Source organism: Ictidomys tridecemlineatus, unplaced genomic scaffold (genome assembly GCF_052094955.1).
Source record: "Ictidomys tridecemlineatus isolate mIctTri1 unplaced genomic scaffold, mIctTri1.hap1 Scaffold_67, whole genome shotgun sequence".
Taxonomy (NCBI): Eukaryota; Metazoa; Chordata; class Mammalia; order Rodentia; family Sciuridae; genus Ictidomys; species Ictidomys tridecemlineatus.
In genome coordinates this window covers 1,270,825-1,290,795 of record NW_027524711.1, presented here as the reverse complement: position 1 = coordinate 1,290,795, position 19,971 = coordinate 1,270,825, and the positions used below count along the sequence as shown (strand labels likewise).

The window sequence follows — 19,971 nt, the reverse complement described above, 5'->3', positions numbered from 1 at the left end:
CTGAGTCACATTTGTAGCCCTTTTTATTTTAAGACAGGGTCTTGCTTTGTAGCTGAGGATCTTGATAAATTGCTGAGGCTGAATTTGCAGTCTTTCTGTCTCAGCCTCCTGTGTTGTAGGGATTACAGACATGTGCAACCATTGCCAAGTTGAAAATTGGAACTGTAATAGAAGTTGCATTAGATCTGTAAAATCAATTAGTGCCAATTTACAGTCATGAGTCTTCCCAACTGGGAACATGGTATATCTCTCCATTTATTTACCCATTTAATACTGTCTTATGGTTTTCTTGATAGAGACTTCATACTTTTTTTGTTAGATTTATGTTACACTTTTTAAACAAATTATTTTCCTTATTGATGAAAGATTTTCATATCTAGTTGATTTTTGACACAGAAACATTAGTAAATTCTCTTATTAACACTTTGCAGATAGAGTTTTGGAGTTTCCTTTCGGATAGTCATAATCTCTGTAAATAGTGACTTTTTCTTTCTTTTTTTTTCCTTTTCTTTGCAATTCCTAGTTATTTATTTTGTTTCTTGTCCCTTTTAGCTAGGACTTTTGGATAGATTTGAATAAAAGCTATGGTGCACTCTTTCTTCATAACTTAAAGGAAATATATTGAATGGTTCTCAAGTATAATGTTTGCTCTTATCAAGTTATAAACTAACATCTAGTAAGAAAATCTAACAATGAAATTTAAAAAGAAATTCCTATGTTTATTACATTAACTAAATTTGTTAATGCTTTCTTACCCTCCTGTAGTCATCTCTTTACCAAAACTCCACCCTTGTCCCCAAAAGACCTTTCAGTGGAAAAGTACTTAAATGCTGAACAATTATGATTCTCGCTTCCTACATCTAAGACTTGAAACTCTGGCTAATCAAAATTATGACTATCAAGGTCCTGAGGATGAAATTTTTTGATTGCTTAATCTTCTAATTTGTTTTAGAAAAATTTAAGGTTTTAGATTTTATATTATAGATAAAAAGAGGAAAAATCACTTTAGGCAAATGCCCAAAGGATAACCTCTCTTATTTTAATTTTTTAAAATATTTAATATCAAATGTTTGCAAAATTTTATAATTTCTAAATTTCTGTATCCATACATTTGATTGAACTATAAACGGAGATTATGCTCATTTTATATGTTTTTAAGGCATTACAGGAAAGAAAATGGAAAATTTTAGATGAAGCTGTGGAATTAAGTCAAGATCACTTTTAAAAATACCTAGTAAAACTGAAGTCAATCAATCCACCTTGTGTGCCTTTTTTTGGTAAGTTACTAAAGATGGATATTGTATTTTGAGGCAAAATGTGTTATAGTCCAAAGAGGCCAGTCTTTAGAGGTCAGTTGTTCATATTTTATATTACCTTGTCTATTTTCATCTGTATTGATAAATAAAACTTAAAACTCTATTATTTATTTTCCTGTAAAATGCAAGTTATAATACTTACCTCATGGAGTTGTAAGAATTAAAAAATATTTTATCTATACAACCTAATACAAATTCTATCAGAACAGGCACTCAGAGAGTGGTAACTATTGTTTTTATCTATTTATGTCATATCTACAGTGTTCGTTTTCTCTTTATTAAAGGCTTTTAAGTGATTTGTTAAAACAATTCAGCAATTCTGTTCTGCAAACAGTGTATTCACACAATTCTAGATGGTATAAATCAATTACTCAACATTGCCTGTTTGTTTTGTTTTGCTTTGCAATGGGGTCTTGCTATGTATCCCAGGCAGGTCTCAAATTCCTGGGTCAAGCAATCCTCTTGCTTCAGCCTTCTGAGTAGCTGGAACTTTAGGTGTGTGCCTCTGCTTTGAATGTGATCTCTTGATGCATTCAACATAGATGATACATGTGAGGCTGCTGGTGGCATAATATGGAATACTGTTTTGTAGTAAACATTTTTGTTGTAAAGTAATGATAAAAAGTGTAGTATAGTAAATGCATAAACCAGTAACAGTCATTTATTACTATTATCAAGTATTAAGTACTGTTCATAGACAAACATGCTATACTTTTCTGACAGGTCTGTTTATGGAGGCTTGAAAAATATGTTATGTTGGCATCATGACAGCTACATCTCTAGGCAATGAGAATTTTTCAGTTCTATTATAATCTTACGGGACCACTTTCGTATATGTGGTGTGTTTTATGTGCTATACTTTAATATGGTGGGCAGCAACAGTGTGTTTGTTTACAACAGCATCACCACAAACACTTGAGTAGCATATTGTACTATAATGTTACAGCAGTTTTTCAGCTTAATTCTAGTCTCTGTGTGTGTGTGTGTGTGTGTGTGTGTGTGTGTGTATGTGTGTGTGTGTGTATGTGCGTGCGCACGCGCACGGGCACACACACATTCATGCTGGGGATTTAACCCAGGGCATCTCACATGCTAAGCACCTGTTCTTATCACTAGGCTATATTCCTAGCCCCTCCATTCTAGCCTTATAGATCATTTTTATATAAATATAATAATGTGATGTATGACTAAACTGTTGAAATTGTATAATTTATTTAAATCAAGGTTTTCCAACCTCAGCACTATTGGCATATGAATCAAATAAATGAGTAAATGTCATGTGCTTGTAGGATGTTTAGTAGCCTCCAAGTTTCCTGTTTACTATATGCTGGTAACACCTACATCATGATAACCAGAAATGTCTCCAGACATTTCCAATACACTGTTAGGAACAAAATTATCAATTGATAACTACTAATTTAAATATATTAGTAATTATTCGAAAAAGGAGATTAAAGTTTCTATTGTGAAAGATTAAAATATAATTGGTTTTTAAATCTAAATCATGGGCTCTGAGAAAACAATTTAAGTCTGAACTCTTATTAATCAGCAGTGCTTATGATATTGATGATCACTTAAAGATTATTGAAAATAAATATTTAAAATCAAGCATTATTACAGAGGTAATAAGACCATACTCAATAAAAATTTGAAAGTGTTGTAATGTGAAAATAAATAAATAAAATAAAATAAAATCAAGCATTAAAAATTTTGGTTCGATTTAAAACTTATAATTTAGACTTTATAAACACGGTTTAGGAAAGCTCAATTTGCTATTTCTTAGACTAGTAGCCTTTATTTTCTTTTTATTTTAAATTTTTTTTGTTAAAAAAATTAATGGAGAATTAATCATAACCATAAAGTCTATCAGAGCCTTGCCTTATCAACATTATGGAGTGGAATTGCTAGTAAGTCTTTTAGTTTTACAAGATTGTTTTCCCAAATGATTGATTAAATGACCAATTTTAAAATAAATTTTCTTTAAATATTTTTTTCACTAGGAATATATTTAACAAATATTCTGAAGACTGAAGAAGGGAATAATGATTTTTTAAAAAAGAAAGGGAAAGATTTGAACAATTTCAGTAAGAGGAGAAAAGTGGCAGAAATTACTGGAGAAATTCAGCAATATCAGAATCAGCCTTATTGTTTACAAATAGAACCAGAAATGAGGGTAAATATTTTTTTTTCCTTGTCTTTAAAAGGGAATGTGTTAAGTACTCGATGATCTCTACAAAATACCATAATCACATATCATGCTGTTTATTTTGCTTTGTAAATAAAATGAGTTAATAATTGGTAGTTAACAATGTTAAATATTATACCTACACTATCTGCAGTTATTTATACGAAGTGCTTTCTCTTGAAAATATCACTTCTTTGTTGAGTTGGTTCAAGCAACACTTCCAAAAAAGCGAATGGCAAAGTTGAACAAAAGAAGTTTTTCTGATGTCCATGCAGTAAAAATCCACTACTAATTTCATCATTGATGGATAACCATTTTAAATATTTTATGTGAGCCAGTATAACATTAAACAACTTATCTTCTCAGAAGATGACTATGCTTAAGTAGGAGAAGAGTTTGGAAGAGTGGTATATATGCATAGCACAAAAGGGCTTTAATATTCTATCAACTGATGTTCTATTTTGAACAATGGTGTATAATACTGATACTGTGATATCATAAGTGTGCATTTTCTGGCTTTCCTACAGGTATACTTTAATTCACTGGGAACATACATTCTTGCTAATATTTTGGTAGTGGAAATCACATGATGAACCCTCTTAGAAACATTATGCTTAGTGTATTCTATGGCTTTGTCTCATTTTAAGTTGAGCATTATAGGAATGCATTATTTTAGTTTTAACTCTGCCAATATATCTATCTAGTGACCTGTTGCTATTTCTGTCTTTATTGAAATTTTTGTACTAAGAAAGTTAGGATTGTACATTTTTCCTAACAGGGGAAAAAATGTGGGATGCCATCTAAATTAGAGTGCATTATGATACCACGTTTATATTAAATGAACTTAATATATCATATGTATTTGAAATTGAGAACATATTGTAATTTAACTTTTCATGTTAAAAATTATGCTACATTCTTAAAAGAATCTACAAATTGGGCATATTGAATGAAAATAGCCACTATCATTTCTACCTTCCTGAATTATGAGATAGTTACTATTCTTTGTTCCCAGTTCAAATACTCTACAGTCCTTAGAAAGAATGACCTAAAGCATACCATTAATTAAAATGCAGACATATAACTGTTTTAAAGTAAATAGTAATTTTTGTTGCCTATTTCATTGAGCCCACCCTCTCTATGTGGATCTTCAGAAGGCTAATAAGAAAATGTGTTCTTAAAAGTCAGATTAGAGTTCACAATATATTTTTTCCACAGAAATAATTTTACATTGTTATTGGGTATACTTGAAATAATACTTTAAGCATTTGTATCTCAGTAGCATATATGCCAATAGGTTTTTTTGTTCTGATCTAGGTTTCTTACCATCATTTAAAGCATTTTGGAGAAGGGGAATGCCTCTTTATGATTGAATCAAAGTACATTTAAAATATATACAAACTAAGCTATTCATTTTACAAAACCAACATTAATCAAACAAAATCATATTTTTAAGTTAGAACAAATGATGAGAAAATTAAAAATAAAGCTTTCTAAAAGTTTTTAAATTACCATTGGCTAGTGTAATATAAGTTAGCTAACTTGAGTATAAAAAATAATTGTTTGTGTTAGAGGAGTGATATACTTTTCAAGTTCATTTTGCCTCTTACAAAAGCCAAACCCAATAAATATCTTTTACTTGCTTGTAAACACTCAAAAATGAAATAAAGCTAAATCCAGAAATTTGCGTCTAAGGAATTTTCAAAGATAACCATAAGAATTATGTAGAAAAATATTTGCACCAGGAGTTAATAATTATTATTATAGCAAAGAATTAAAAGGCTTTTATCTGGATAACTGCCTATATAAGGATTAGTGAAATGAATTCTGGAACATGTCTGATAAAATTCCATAGACTTAAAATTTGTACTTTATAAGATAAGTAAACCACATGGGAACAACTTGACTATAAACTTTTAAAAAGATTAAAAATAAATATGGTGTTACCCCAATTTTGCAAAAAAGAAAAAGTTTCTATTTATTTATTTATGTATATATAATCACACATAATAAAACACCAGAAAATATAGTAAAATATAAACAGGGTGGTTTCTAATTAGTGAGATTCCTTTTTTTTTGAGGGGAGCACTTTGCTAAAGTATTAAATTTCCTACTTCAGAGCTTAAATTTTTACTTGCAAAATATTTGGTGAATATTTTTTGATAAAGATAAAATATTTTTGATAAAAATACTTTTGTACTAGAATTTGACACAGGTAAGTTATAAAGTTTATTATAATTTCTCTTGATTACTTTTGAATATGTCTTTCCAATTATCAAAGTTCTATGGTGGTTTTTTAAACTATAATTTTGGTTCTAAACACTTTTGTTAGCTTACTCATGATCATTATGTTATAATTAGTAGGACTACTAAAGGATAAGTGTTAACTACTGAGCCATTAAAACCTGTTCATCTTATAATCATAATGTTTGACTAGAATATGACTTCCAGAGAAATTATGTAATCTTATTGAAAAGTAGAGCGACTGGAATAAACAATCTTTGTAACCTTTCCAGACATTGTGATCCCTTAATTTTTTAGTTTTAAAAATGATAAAATAAATAATTTTCACTAAAAATTTGAGTAAGTATATACTTAGGAGTATTTCTTTAATTCCAGAGGTTCTTTGAAAACCTTAACCCCATGGGAAGCTCATCTGAAAAAGAGTTTACAGATTATTTGTTCAACAAGTCACTAGAAATCGAACCCCGAAACTACAAACAGCCTCCTCGATTTGTAAGTCCATGACAATGTTGGAAAATATTATTTTTAATATTATTCAACCTATTTCCTTAAAATTGTAATCAAATAGCTATTTTTAGATATTTTATAGTACTATTTCTAAAATTATGTATACTGTAAAGGAAGATATCAGCTTTTTTGATAAAATCTGATGTATCCTTTGTCCTACTACCATTTATCTGTCAATTTTTGATCCCTTCTAGTATAAGAGAAACAGGTGTGAGAATATGAGAGCCTAGCAGTAGCTGAATGGAACAAAGGAAGTGAAAAGAACTGGGAAAAGAGTAAGCAGTAGTATATAGGTTTTTTTTTTTTGCTTGACCATTGGCTCTTGCCATTAGGGCTCCATGGTCTGTGGTTGCCAGTGAAATCCATCTCTCACACTAGGAATTGCTTCTACACTTTCTAGTTATTCCACAGGTTTGCAGTGGCAACAGAAATAATGGAAGACTAATTCTAAGTCACTGAAAGTGAAGCAAGATTTGGAAAAAAGTAAAAATCATTTATAAACAGACTCCCTTTGGCAAAGCAGTAAACTAGGTAGTTGCATGGTATCTCATTCTCACATCAGTATATGATAGAGATTATCCTAACTTTATAAGTAAAAAAATTGAGGCTCAAAGAGATTAAATAACTTTTTCAAGACTGAACAGCTAGTTTTAGGCACAGTTGAGATTTTAACTCAAACTTTTTTGAGTGGGTGCTAGGGATCTATCCCAGGGCCTCATGCATGGAAGGCAAGGGCTCTACCACTAAGCTATATCCCCAGTCTTTTTAATTTTTTTTTAATTTTAGAGACAGGATGTCTCTTACATTGCCCAGTGTTTTAGTCACTTTTTCATCACTATGACCAAAAAGAACAACATCAAGAGGAAAAAGTTTATTTTGGCTCATGGTTTCAGAGATTCAGTCCATGGTCAGTGGACCCCTAATTTTGGGCCTGAGGTGAGATAGAACATCAGGCAGAAGCAGAAAAGCGTGAAAGAGGTAAAGCAGCTCAAGATGTGGAAACCAGGCAGCAGAAGCACTCTTTCTCACCAGGGTCAAAATATAAACCCAACGGTATAACTCCCAGTGATATACTTCTTCAGCTATACCCTACCTGCCCATAGTTACGACTCAGTTAATTCATTGAAGTGAATTAATCCACTGATTATGTTATAGGTCTCATAATCTTATCATTTCACCCCTCAACATTCCCTCATTGTCTCACACATCAACTTTTGGGGGATACCACATATCCAAACCACAACATCCAAGCTGGCCTCAAACTTGACAATCCTCCTACCTCATCCTCCTGAGTAGCTGGGATTATAGGCATTTACCACAGCATTTGCCTCCAACTCAAATTTATGAATCTGAGATTTTTGTTTTTTCATCAAGTTACCACTGCCAGAGTTTTAAAATTGGGATGGAGTTTAGGATAGGGAACAATGATAGCCCTCTTCACCAAAGGGTTTTGAAAGCACTGTTATAGAGATTGAACATTTAGTATAAGAAAAGGGGAAAAGGGGACTTTTTAAAAAGTGAAGCACATAACATAATATAAACATAAATTATGTTACCAGTAAATATTTATTAAATTGATATAAGTTATTTGAAAAAAAGTTTAGATATAAGTGTTTTAGGAGCTAAAGGTTGTTTTGACACAATTTTTTAGGCATTTTATTTCTACAGTTATTGAAAGAGATTTACTTATATTCAAGTTCATTTTTAAATTAATCCAGTTAAATCCAGAAGTTATTACTAGAATACCACAAACTGCCGCTGCAGATTGGTATTTTGTTGCACTCTTTTAATTTATTCCTTGAGAATTAATTAACTGGTTCCTTGAGAACTAATTAACTAATAATGTAACTCATGAAAATAAATGATACTAATTATGTTTACTTTTCCTAGGCTAGGAAATCAACCTACTCCTTAAAATCTCCTGGAATAGGGCCTAATTCAGGACGGCATGGCTCTACCTCAGGCACTTTATGAGGTTATCCAACACAATTAGAAAGAGAACCTTATAAGATAAGCTTTAGTCGGGTTGCTGAAACTGAGCTCGAATCAACAGTGTCAGCACCAACCTCTCCAAATACACCATCTACTCCACCAGTGTCTGCTTCTTCAGAACATAGTGTGTTTTCAGATATGGATCTCAATAGTTCCTGTGGTAAGTATTTGATAAAAACCATTTGGTAAAAAAGGAATTTTTGTTTCGGATAATTCTCATCATTTTAATTAACAAACTACAGAATCCTTTGTAATCAAATCAGTATGAAAAGTAGCATCTAAATGTGAAAATGGTGATTATCACACTTATGCATTTGTTAATGCATGTTGTTTTCTGATTTATTCATTCAAAAAGATTTATTTAGTACTTTTGGGACCTCACCACCACTTGAAAGGGAGCAACAGGCAGTGAATAAAAAAATAAGTACATAAGTTCAGTGAGGAAAATTGAAAGGGACTGTGATAGAAGGGGAACCATTTACACTAAGAAAGAGAAAAACATTCTAGGTACAAGGAATACTTAGTTTCATCTTTCTAAAAAAAACTGACACATTAAAAGATGGTGATAAAATTTTGTGCTATGTATATTACATGTTACTTTATGCTGACATGTAAAAATAAAACCATACATGTTACCTATCTTTTCAAATTAATTTTTCTCTTTCCAATAGGTAGCAATAGCATCTTTGCTACAGTGCTCTTGCCACATTCAAGTAAGTATGATTCTAATGAAATTACTATAATAATAATAATCTGGTTGACCAAATTTGTATTTGAACATTTTGGGGCTTAGCAACATGGAAAGAATAAGAAAATTTTTCCCTCCCTCCTTCCCCTCTCCCCTTCACCCTATCCCTCTTTTCTTCTTTATTTCTGTTGTGCTGGAGATTGAGCCCCAGGCCCTATACATTCTAGACAAACCCTCTACTGATGAGCTATATTCCCAGCTTGAAAGAAATTTTTATAAATAAATTGAATTATTTGCTTATTGTTATGTAATATTTAAATTTTCCTATAGTTTTTTTAAATTATTTTATGACCTGTGTTCAAGGGACTGTGTGACCTTGAACAAATTATTTTTTATCTCCAAACTTATTAAGGACCAAATGAAATAACTATTTAGAATACCTAATTTGTTTCTTAGCACAGAATGAACAATTATTTCATATCAGTTGCCTATCTTCTTCCCCACCCCTTCCAATTCATTTTCCTGTAGGAATAATACACAGTCAGCACTTTATATATGTGGTTTCCATACCCATGGATTCAGTCAGCCACATATTGAAAATGTAGTTATACCTACAGTGCTTGCATCTGTACTGAACACATATAGACTTTTTTATATTGTCATTGTTTCCTAAACAATACAGTGTAACTATTTATATAGTATTTCTACTATAGCAGGTATTATAAATAATCTAGAACTGGGCATGGAGGCACACACCTGTAATCCCAGCTACCCAGGAGGCTGAGGCAGGAGGATTGCAAATTCAGTGTCACCCTGGACAATTAGAAATACCTCCAGGGTTTGTATTTAAAAAAAAAAAAAAAACCCTGCACTGCTAAAGCACTGGCCTAGCATATGTGACACCCTGGGTTCAATCCCTAGTACCCCACCTCAAAACAATACTAATAATGTAGAGAGGATTTAAATTTGCAGAATATATGTAGGTTAAAAGCAAATATATCATAGTAAATTGCATTATATAACATTATTATGCATTGTAAGAGACTTAAGCATCTGTGGAGTTTGTATCTGTGAAATATGCTATAATCAGTCCCAGATACCAAGGGATGACTATATTAAATGTTTATTTAAAGTTCCCAGGATTGCGTTTGATAATTTATTTCTTGATATCTTATTTAGTTAAAGTAGTATTTTAAGAAAAGCAGTATTTTATCATTCTAAATTATTTCATGATTTATTATCAAAATGTTATTAACTTTCTGTGGCAATTTGTTTAAGACAAAAATAACCCAAAAAGGAACACAGCAGCCTTGGGAATAATTCTCTCAATCTGGAGAACCTCCCGTCTAACATAGTAAAATGTATATGTTATAGACAGTAGCAGGAATTCCAGTCTTTTCAATGGCTCTGAGTCAGAGGCTGAGACAGCAACCAATGCAAACTGGTTAAACACTTAAAATAAAATTAACAGAAGCTCTCTACCCCATGTTTCTTCACCCCTTTTCTTGTTCCTCATTGAAACTTCATTTCTAAAATGATTTTTTATATTGCTTCCTCTTTTGAATCATTAATTTTACATACTATTTACTGATGAGGATTTCATGTTCTGCCTTACCTATACTTATCACATTGAGGGCAATGTGATATTATTCACTATTAGATCAAATGGTATTTATTGTATTTCCTTTTTAATACACTTCTATTTCCTGGAGTTAAGAATTTACTCATTAAAGCATGGATTTGTTTAAGACATTGCTTGGTCTTCCCATGCCCTTTTATAGCACATTTTCATAAGATCAAGCTTATTAGAAAACCTATCAGAGTTTTCATTTATCTTCCCCTTTCCACCCCTTCTCCTCTTCCACTTGGAAACCTCCTTCCTGACATTTTCCAATTTGAACTGGTTGCTGTCTTAGCCTCTGACCCAACCATCATCTTAGAAGTTTCTTTATCATCCAGAAATTCCCTTCACCTTCCTCCTGTATTGAATTTTTGTTTCTTAGATTCCTTTCTTTATGTGTTCCCTCATTTTGGTAGGGGCACATACTTGCATAGTAACCTGTTAAAGTATACTATAGTATATAAATGTTTAAGTTCTTAAGTTTCTGGAAGTGTATTATACATTTAATTGTTAATAGTGTGCCTGACTATAGAATTTAAATTATCTTTACTGTCTTCTAGCTTTTATAATTGCTAATACCATATTAATTCATTCACATATTGAATGTAATTTTTTCCTTTCTTTGGTAGTACTGAAGGTTGAACTCAGGGATACTCTGCCACTGAACTACATACACAACCTTTTTATTTTTTATTTTAAGATAGGGTTTTTTTAAATTTTGAGATAACTGCCTTGACTAACCTCAAAATTGTGATTCTCCTGCCTCAGACTCTTTAGTATCTGGGATTATAGGCATGTGCCACTGTGCCCAGTTCAGTACATATTTCTGAATGCTTGATATGTACAAGAGATATGGCAGTGAACAAAATAGACAAAAATTATTATTTCAGTGACCACAGTTTCTGTTTCCTTTTTTTTTTAAATAGCCAAGGTATAACTACAGTTGTAAAAGGATTTAAATGAAGTAAAAGTTTATTTCTCAAAAAAGCCAGAACAAGTAGACATTTCTGCTCCACAGGATTTTCAGGCTAGCAGGGTGATTCAGAATTCTCAAGATGTGGCTTCGATCTCTATCTTGAACAACTGCTCCAATAGTTACCATTTTTCAGCTAGCAGAAAGGTGGAGAGCAAGAACATTTGTTATGAAAGCATGCATACATCACTTCTGCTCTCATTCCAAAACTTAGTCACATGGGCTTACCTAGCTGCAAGGTAGGTTAAGAAATGCTGTTTGTAACCACACAGCCTTTCTTAGCCTCTGGTATTAGCTGGCAATTCTTGTATACATTTTCTTTCTGATATTTCATTGTACACAGATTTTTGTTTCATGCACAAAATTATTTGCCTTCAGGCTCTCAAAGATGAAACATAAATGAAACCAGGCATGGTGGTGCATGCCTGTAATCTCAGTAGCTTGGGAGGCTAAGGCAGGAGATTGCAAATTCAAGGCCAGCCTCAGCAACTTAGTAAGAAGCTGTTTCGAAATTAAAAAAATTAAAAGGGCTGAGGATGTGGCTCAGTGGTTAAGCACCCTTGGGTTCAATCTTTAGTAACGACAAAGAAAAGGAAAATAAAATAAATGAATTTTGTGTTTACCTTCAGGCTATGTGTATAAAGTGTATGTGAAACATAAATGAATTTTTAAATTTAAACTTGGGCCTCAACCCCCAAATATCTTATTATATATGTAAATATTCCAAGTCTAAAATCCTTATTACTTCCTGTCCCAACCATTTTGGATAAGCAGTATTCAACCTACACTTAGTTTGTACAGCTTCTCAGCTAAGCACAAGGGATTTGGTGGCAAACAAGAAAGACTTTCTGCCTGTTTATACAAAATACCTCCAAATTTTTTGGAAAAATAATCATGTGCATGCAGATTATATTTCTCATCTTCCTCTCTTGATTTTTTACTTCATTTATAGCTCCTTGGTCTCTTATGTTAGTTCCTCTTCAGCTTTCCAAACTGTTAACATTGGAAAGACTTGATCTTGAAACCTCTTTGTTTCTTTGTTTCTCACTTACCTCATTCATTAACATATCATTTATAGGATAATTTCCAGGTTCATATCTCCAACTAGATTTAGACTCATATATTCAATGACCTGTTCCACATTTTCATTTGGATATCTGATAGGAATCTAAACTTAACCTTTCCAAAACTGAGCCTCCAAAGCTGTTTTTCCTACCACCTTCTCATCTCAATTCAGTTACTTAGGCCAAAAATATGAGAAGTAGCTTTTCTCTCTTTCTTCATACCTCAAATGTGACCCAATCAACAAATCTTGATTACCCTCAATATATATCAAGAATCTAACTATCTCTTACCATTTCTACTGCTACTACACTGATAGCCACTACAATCTCTTAACATTTTTCAATATGATAGCATCCTAATTTTCCATTTTTCTTGCTTTAGTATATTTTTTTCCTTTTTTAAAAATTAAAGCATTATAATTCTACATAGTATTTGGGTTCATTTTGACAAGATCATACATACAAGGAATTTGATTTCCTCTCCTCTGAATTTTCTCTGACCCTTACTGATCTTCCTTTCACTCCTTTATTTATCTATATTTAACTGGTATTTTCTACATATACATTAAGGAGAAATTCCCTTTGGCACATTTACATATGTATATAAAATGATTTTGTTAAATTCATTTCATGTTTCTTTAACTTTCCTTTCCTTTTTTCTTCTCATTTTCATACTTCTACTCCAATGTGATATTCCCTGTATCTTTATGATATCTATTTTCCTCCCCCAAAGCCTTCTTTCCCTTATTTTGTTCTAGCTTCCACATATAATAGAAAATATTTGATCCTTGATTTTCTGAGTCAGGCTTATTTCACTTAGCATACTTTTCTCCATCTTCATCTGTTTACCTGCAAAAGCCATTATTTCACTCTTCTTTATGGCTGAGTAAAACTCCATTGTGTATATATATTTGCCACATTTTCTTGATCCACTTATCTGTTGACAGGCATCTGGGTTGGCTTCATAATTTGGCTATTGTGAATTGTGCTGCTGTAAACATTGTGGTGGCTGTATCACTATAGTATGCTGATTTTAGTTATTTTGAACAAATACTGAGGAGTGGGATATAGCTGGGTCATATGGTTTTTCCAAAGTGGTTATACTAATTTGCAGTCCCACTAACAATGTATGAGTGTACCTTTTTCTCCATATCCTCATCAGCATATATTATCTATATTCTTGATAATTGCCATTCTGATTAAGTGAGATGAAAGCTTTGTGTAGTTTTGATTTGCATTTTCCTGATTGCTAGAGATTTTGAACATTTTTCATATATTTGTTGGCCATTTGTGTTTCTTCTTTTGAGGTATGTCTGTTTTTTGCCTTATAACTGTGAGGTTATTTTGGCATTGAGTTTTTTGAGATCTTTATATATTATTAATATTAATTAATCCCCTGTCAGTGGAGCAGCTGACAAAGATTTTTTCCCATTTTGTAGACTCTTTCTTCACACGCTTAATCATTTCCTTTGCTGTGTAGAAAGAAACTTTTAATTTGATGACATCCCAGTTATTGATTCTTGGTTTTATTTCTTGAGCTTTAGGGGTCTTGCTGAGGAATTGATGTCTCCACCTATAGATGGGGTGTTGACCCTATTCTCTTTGAGCAGTTTTAAGATTTCTGGTATAATTTCTAACTCTTTGATCCATTTTGATTTGACTTTTGTGCAGAATGAAAGATGGGGATCTACTTTCATTCTTCTACATAGAGATATCCAGTTTTCCCAGCTATTTGTTAAAAGACTGTCTTTTCTCTAACATGTATTTTTGGCATATTTTTCAAGTATTGGATGGCTGTAGAAATGTGAGTTTGTTTCTGTCTATTCCATTGATCTTCAGGCTATTTTTGCTGCTGTAGCTCTGTAATATAATTTGAGATCCTCCTGTATCACTTTTCTTATTCAGAATTGCTTTGGCTCTTCTGGATATCTTAATCTTTCAAATGAATTTAAGGACTGTTTTTTCTAGTTCTGTGAAGAATGTCATTGTTATTTTGATGGGAATTGAGTTTTTTAATCTGTATATTGCTTTTGGTAATATAGCCATTTTGACAATATTAATTCTTCCTATCCAAGAACATGGGAGGTATTTTTATGTTCTGAGATTATCTTCAATTTCTTTCTTCATTTTTCAATGTAGAAATCTTTCACCTTGTTTAGATTAATTTCCAGTTGCTTGTTTGTTTGTTTAATTTTGAGGATATTGTGAAAGGGATGATTTTCCTGATTTCTTTCTCAGCTGAATTGCTTTTGGAATACAGAAGCTATTGATATATGAGTGAATCCTGCTACTTTGCTAAATTCATTCATTAGCTCTAGGAATTTTATGGAAGAATTTTTTTGGTCTTCTAAATATAAGATCATGTCATCAACAGACAGTGATAAGTTTGACTTCTTATTTTCCTGTTTGTATTCCTTAATTTCCTTCTCTTGCCTGATTGCTCTGGCTAGAGTTTCGAGAACTATATTGAATAGAAGTGGTGAGAGTGGACATCCTAGTCTTGTTTCTGATTTTAGAGGAAAAGCTTTCATTTATTTTTCATTCAGTATGATGTTGGCTTTGGGTTTGTTGTATACAGCCTCTATAATGCTAGATAAGTTCCTTCTATCCCTAGTTTCTACAGCATTTTAACATGAATGGTTGCTGTATTTTATCAAAGGCCTTTTCAGTATCTATTGAGATGATCATATATATGGTTTTTGTTCTTTATTCTATTTAAGTGGTGAATTACATTTATTGAATTGTGTATGATGAACCAACCTTCCATCCCTAGGATGAAACCTACTTGTGGTCATGGTGTATTTTCTTCGTTATATGTGTTTTAATGTGATTTGCTAATATTTCATTAAGGATTTTTGCATCTATATTTATCAGGAAATTGGGCTGTAGTTTTCTTTCCTAGATAATTGATAATTGCCATTTGGTATCTGGTTTGGATGTTAGGGTTATACCTGCTCCAGTATACATATATTTTTTAAAAATATTTTTTTTTAGTTGCAGTTGGACACAATGCCTTTATTTTCTTTATTTTTATGTGGTGCTGAGGATCAAACCCAGGGCCTCACACGTGCTAGACGAGCGGTCTACCACTGAGCCACAACCCCAGCTCCTCCAGTATGTTTTTAATACAACAGCCAGACTGATCCTTTTAGGAAATAAATAAGACCTTAACTCTCCTGTATATAAAACTTTCCATCTCACTCAGATTAAAAGTTAAAGTTCCTTCATAGGGCCCACAAGGCCTTACAGGGCTTAGCTTCTTTTGATCTGTGAGATCTAATAATCTGCTGTTTTCTTCCCTTACTCTTCACTGCTTTAGTTATTCTGCCTCTAGAACACAAAGGCACATTACTACATTAGGACTTCTGCTTTTGCTATTCCTTCTGTTTCTAATGCTCTTTGACCACTTGGCATCATGGCCTGCTCCCTTGACTCCTTCAAGTTTTTGTTTAGTGTTTCCTTAGTGAGTTCTTCCCCAATCACCTGTTTAAAATTGCTTCCCATCCACCTATTCCTGAACCCCTTTCCTACAAATTATTTCTTCTTATGGTGTATAGCTATGCTACTTTTACATATTTATTATTTCTCTCCAACCAGAATATAAACTCCATAAGCAAGTCACTATTATATTGCTATCAAGTAGAACAGTATTTGGCAGTATAGTAAATAGCCCAATGTTAATGAAAACAATCTGGTAACAAAATGCTCTTTATTGAAAATAAAATTGTGTTCACACAACAAGGGTTATTGAGTGTCTACTTTGTATAAACATAGTGGTTATGTGGTGGCTATAGAGTCAGACTCAAATTCAGAAACTATCAAATATGTACCACCATCATTTAGATATCTTCTGTTTCCATGAGTCTATGTGTTTATAAAGAAGAAAAGACTCATGTAAGACTACCTTAAACAGTAAGAACCCATTCTGAAAGACATAATTGGAACTGTATAGGAAAGCTGCTTTAGGACTAGTTGATTCAGTGGCTCAATGATGTTATTAAAGACTGAAGTTCCTTTTGACTCTCATTGTTTTGTCCAGATTAACATCTTTATCTACAGCTGTTTTTCCATAAGGTCATAAAAATGCTGGCAGGAATGATAAAAGTTATATGTTTCTTTATTCAGCAGATAGAGAAAGGTTGAAAAACAAAATGCAAAGTACTTTTCCAAAATAACAAGTTGTAAGTGGGCACAAGTTTTTAAGTTGTTAAGTGGGCACAATACCTTTATTTTGTTTTATTTTTATATGGTGCCAGGGATCGAACCCAGTGCCTCACGCATGCTAGTCAAGCACTTTACCACTGAGCCACAACCCCAGTCCAAGGGATATCCTTTTTAATAGCCTCCAGAAAAATCTCCTTTGGTATTTCAGTGACCAGTTGAGTTCTAAGTGATGAGTTTAATAGAGTAATTCCATTTCTTTAGTGGGAATTTTCAGACTTGAACTAATCAGGCCTTATTCCTGTTGCTAAGGGGTAAGGTCAGCTTTCCCTGAAGCACACATGGCTACATGTATGAGAAGGTGGATAAAAATCTGATTGTGGTAAGAAAATGAGAAAGTGAATCCCGTGCCCACTTCTTATCAATACTCCCAAAAGTATACTTTTCGTATCAACTGTTGGGTCCCTGAACCAGCAGAACCCCTGAAAGTAACTGCAGAGTCCACATAATCAGGGCAGCAACTTTTGACATGGAATAATAAATTTAATATCTGTATTTGAGGAAAAAGTTCCAATTCTGAGTCAATCCCTTTTCCTGGCTCCTTGTTCTTCATCATGAAAAATGTAGCAGTTGTGGAGGGGTAGGAGGGAATCTAAATGCAGTGACCAAGACCATGAATGGCTGCTAAAAATGTAACATTCTTGAGAAATACTAGTGAGATATGTCAAGTTCTGCAAGAGGATTGGAAGTAAAAAATGTACAGTAAAATTACTATATACATCAGTATAGAAAAGTTTTCCTTTTTAAAAGAAACACAAATCCATTGCTTTATAGGAAAGACAGTAGAATGAATTAGACATAACTTTCCTTTGTTCATATAGGAATACATGACCAGTGTAACTCCACATTGTATACAACCACAAGAATTATAAGTTATACTCCATTATGTATAATTTGTCAAAATACATTCTGTCATGTATAACTAAAAAGAAAAAATAAATTTTTTTTTAAAAACATAGCTCTATAAGTCAGTGGAAAGTGACTTAAAATTATCAGATGTGTTTATATCACATCTTATACACTATTTTTAATGCCCCTAATGCTTTGGAATTGCTATTCTCTATTTATTCCTTATTTATAGCTCTGATAGCTTTAATTTTCTAAACAGTCATTCGCTGCATACATCTATTGTACCTGGTTGAAGTGTAGTAGAATCTGTGAGTAGTGATGAGTAGTAGCTATGACTTGTTGACATTTCCATTAAATTGTTTATACATACATTACAAATGTGGATTTGTGTTGTATTGGGCTGAAAGTTAACAGGCTTTCAGCCACCACTTTTTAATTTTTATTTAGATTCATTGTGTATGTAGCAAACTCTTGTCTTTTATTTTTTTCCTGGTACTAGGGATTTAGCCCAGGGGTGCTTTAACCACTGAACTACATCCCTAGCCTTATTTTATTTTATTTTGAGACAGGGTCTTGCTAAGTTGCCCAGGCTGACTGGACTCATGATCCCCCAGCTTCAGTGTCTCAAGAGGCTGTGGGATTTCAGGTGTGCCACTACCACGTCCAGCAACTCTTGTCTTTTAAAATATAAGAATGGAAAATATTTCTTGTAATCTGCTCTTTTGCAAAGAATATTTAATTTTTAAACATTATGCAGGCAGTGAATTGTATGAACCAGATCATTTTTGTATTGATTGATTAGTAAAACTTCTATAAACTTATATTTATTAAAATAATGGCAGTACTTAGTATTATTTGCAATTTGAATCATTTAAATCTAATACTAGTTGGAATATTTTTTCTAAATTTTATGCGCTATCAGTGAAGGTCTGCAAAAATGTATAAAATTAAACAAACAATACATAAAATTTCCTTTTTATTACATAAAATTGCAATGCATACCTAGTAAATCTTGAGTGGTTATTTAACAAATTACTAGGTGGGTAGTGTCTTTCAGTAGGTATTTAATATTTTCTGAAGAAGTAGGAATTATGAGTTATATCTTTCTAAAATTATTTGTGTGCCATTGTTTTTATCCTTACAGTTTTAACTCATCAAAGCAATGATCCAAAAGTAAATTTTAGGAAATTTAGGCTATTATTTGTTCTGTTATTCTAACAGTCTCGGGAATTTTTTTTACAAAGACTAATATGAATTTGATTTTATTTCTTAAATTTTGAATTTTGTTATATATCATTTAAATGATAATATAAGCATTTACACTGTAGTAGCATTTTTAAAATAGCAACCTTCTTTGCTATTTTATTAAAAATCTAGGCTTTTCACCCTTTTGGCTTTTTGAGGAGGGTGGTACCAGGGATTGAACCCAGGGTAAGTTAACCACTGAGCCACATCCCCAGTCTTTTTAGTATTTTTTATTTTGAGACAGGGTCTCACAAAGTCCTTAGAGTCTTGCTAAGTTGCTGAGGTTGTCTTGAATTTGCATTCCTCCCACCTCAGCCTCCTGAGTTATTTGAATTATAGGAATGCGCCACTGGGCCCAGCACCCATCTGACTCTTAAACTTAGTATCTTTACAAAGTGCACTTGAAGGTCTGTTACTGCAGAAGGGTTGGGAAACAATAAGACCATGTGATAAAGTCATTTAATAATGAACACTGTGAATATTTCAAGTTTGTTTTATAAAATCTAAAAGAAAACTTTTGTCAAACTACAAAATCTATGTATACTTCTAGATTGTAAGAGTTGATAGTTTTATTTATGACTTTGTAGATTGTTATTTGGATATGAAACAAAACAGAAAAATATATTGAGAAGGAATATGTTTGACTTCTTTAATGTATCACATTTCTTAAAACATTTTTAATGTGTGCTTAATATTTAATAAACCAAAAATGATACAATTACAGTGTCATGCATATTGTCAATGACAAAAGTAAAATTATTTTGTGGTAGCAGGAAACAAAAACTATACTTTGATGTCCCATAAGCAGTCACTTAGCATATTTAAAACTAAATTCATCAACTTCTTTCCCAACTTATTCCTGCAAACTCAATCTAAGTATAATGACAAATAAAACATGATGAATGTCTCTATAATAACTGTGAATGTGGAGAAAAATTAAATGGGGAGTTGGACCATAATTTTAGAGTTCTTTAAAACCCTATAAATAAGACAAAAGAAATTGATCAAAATGAAAATAGTTCTTATTCTGTACCTAGTCGACCTGTTCAGGAGTAATTTTCCTCTA

The 19,971-nt window shown here is 32.3% G+C and overlaps 1 pseudogene; it reads left to right on the top strand.

The window, feature by feature from the left end:
- LOC144374388 (son of sevenless homolog 2-like) overlaps nucleotides 1-19,971 on the top strand; it is a 41,392-nt pseudogene that overhangs the window by 17,871 nt on the left and 3,550 nt on the right.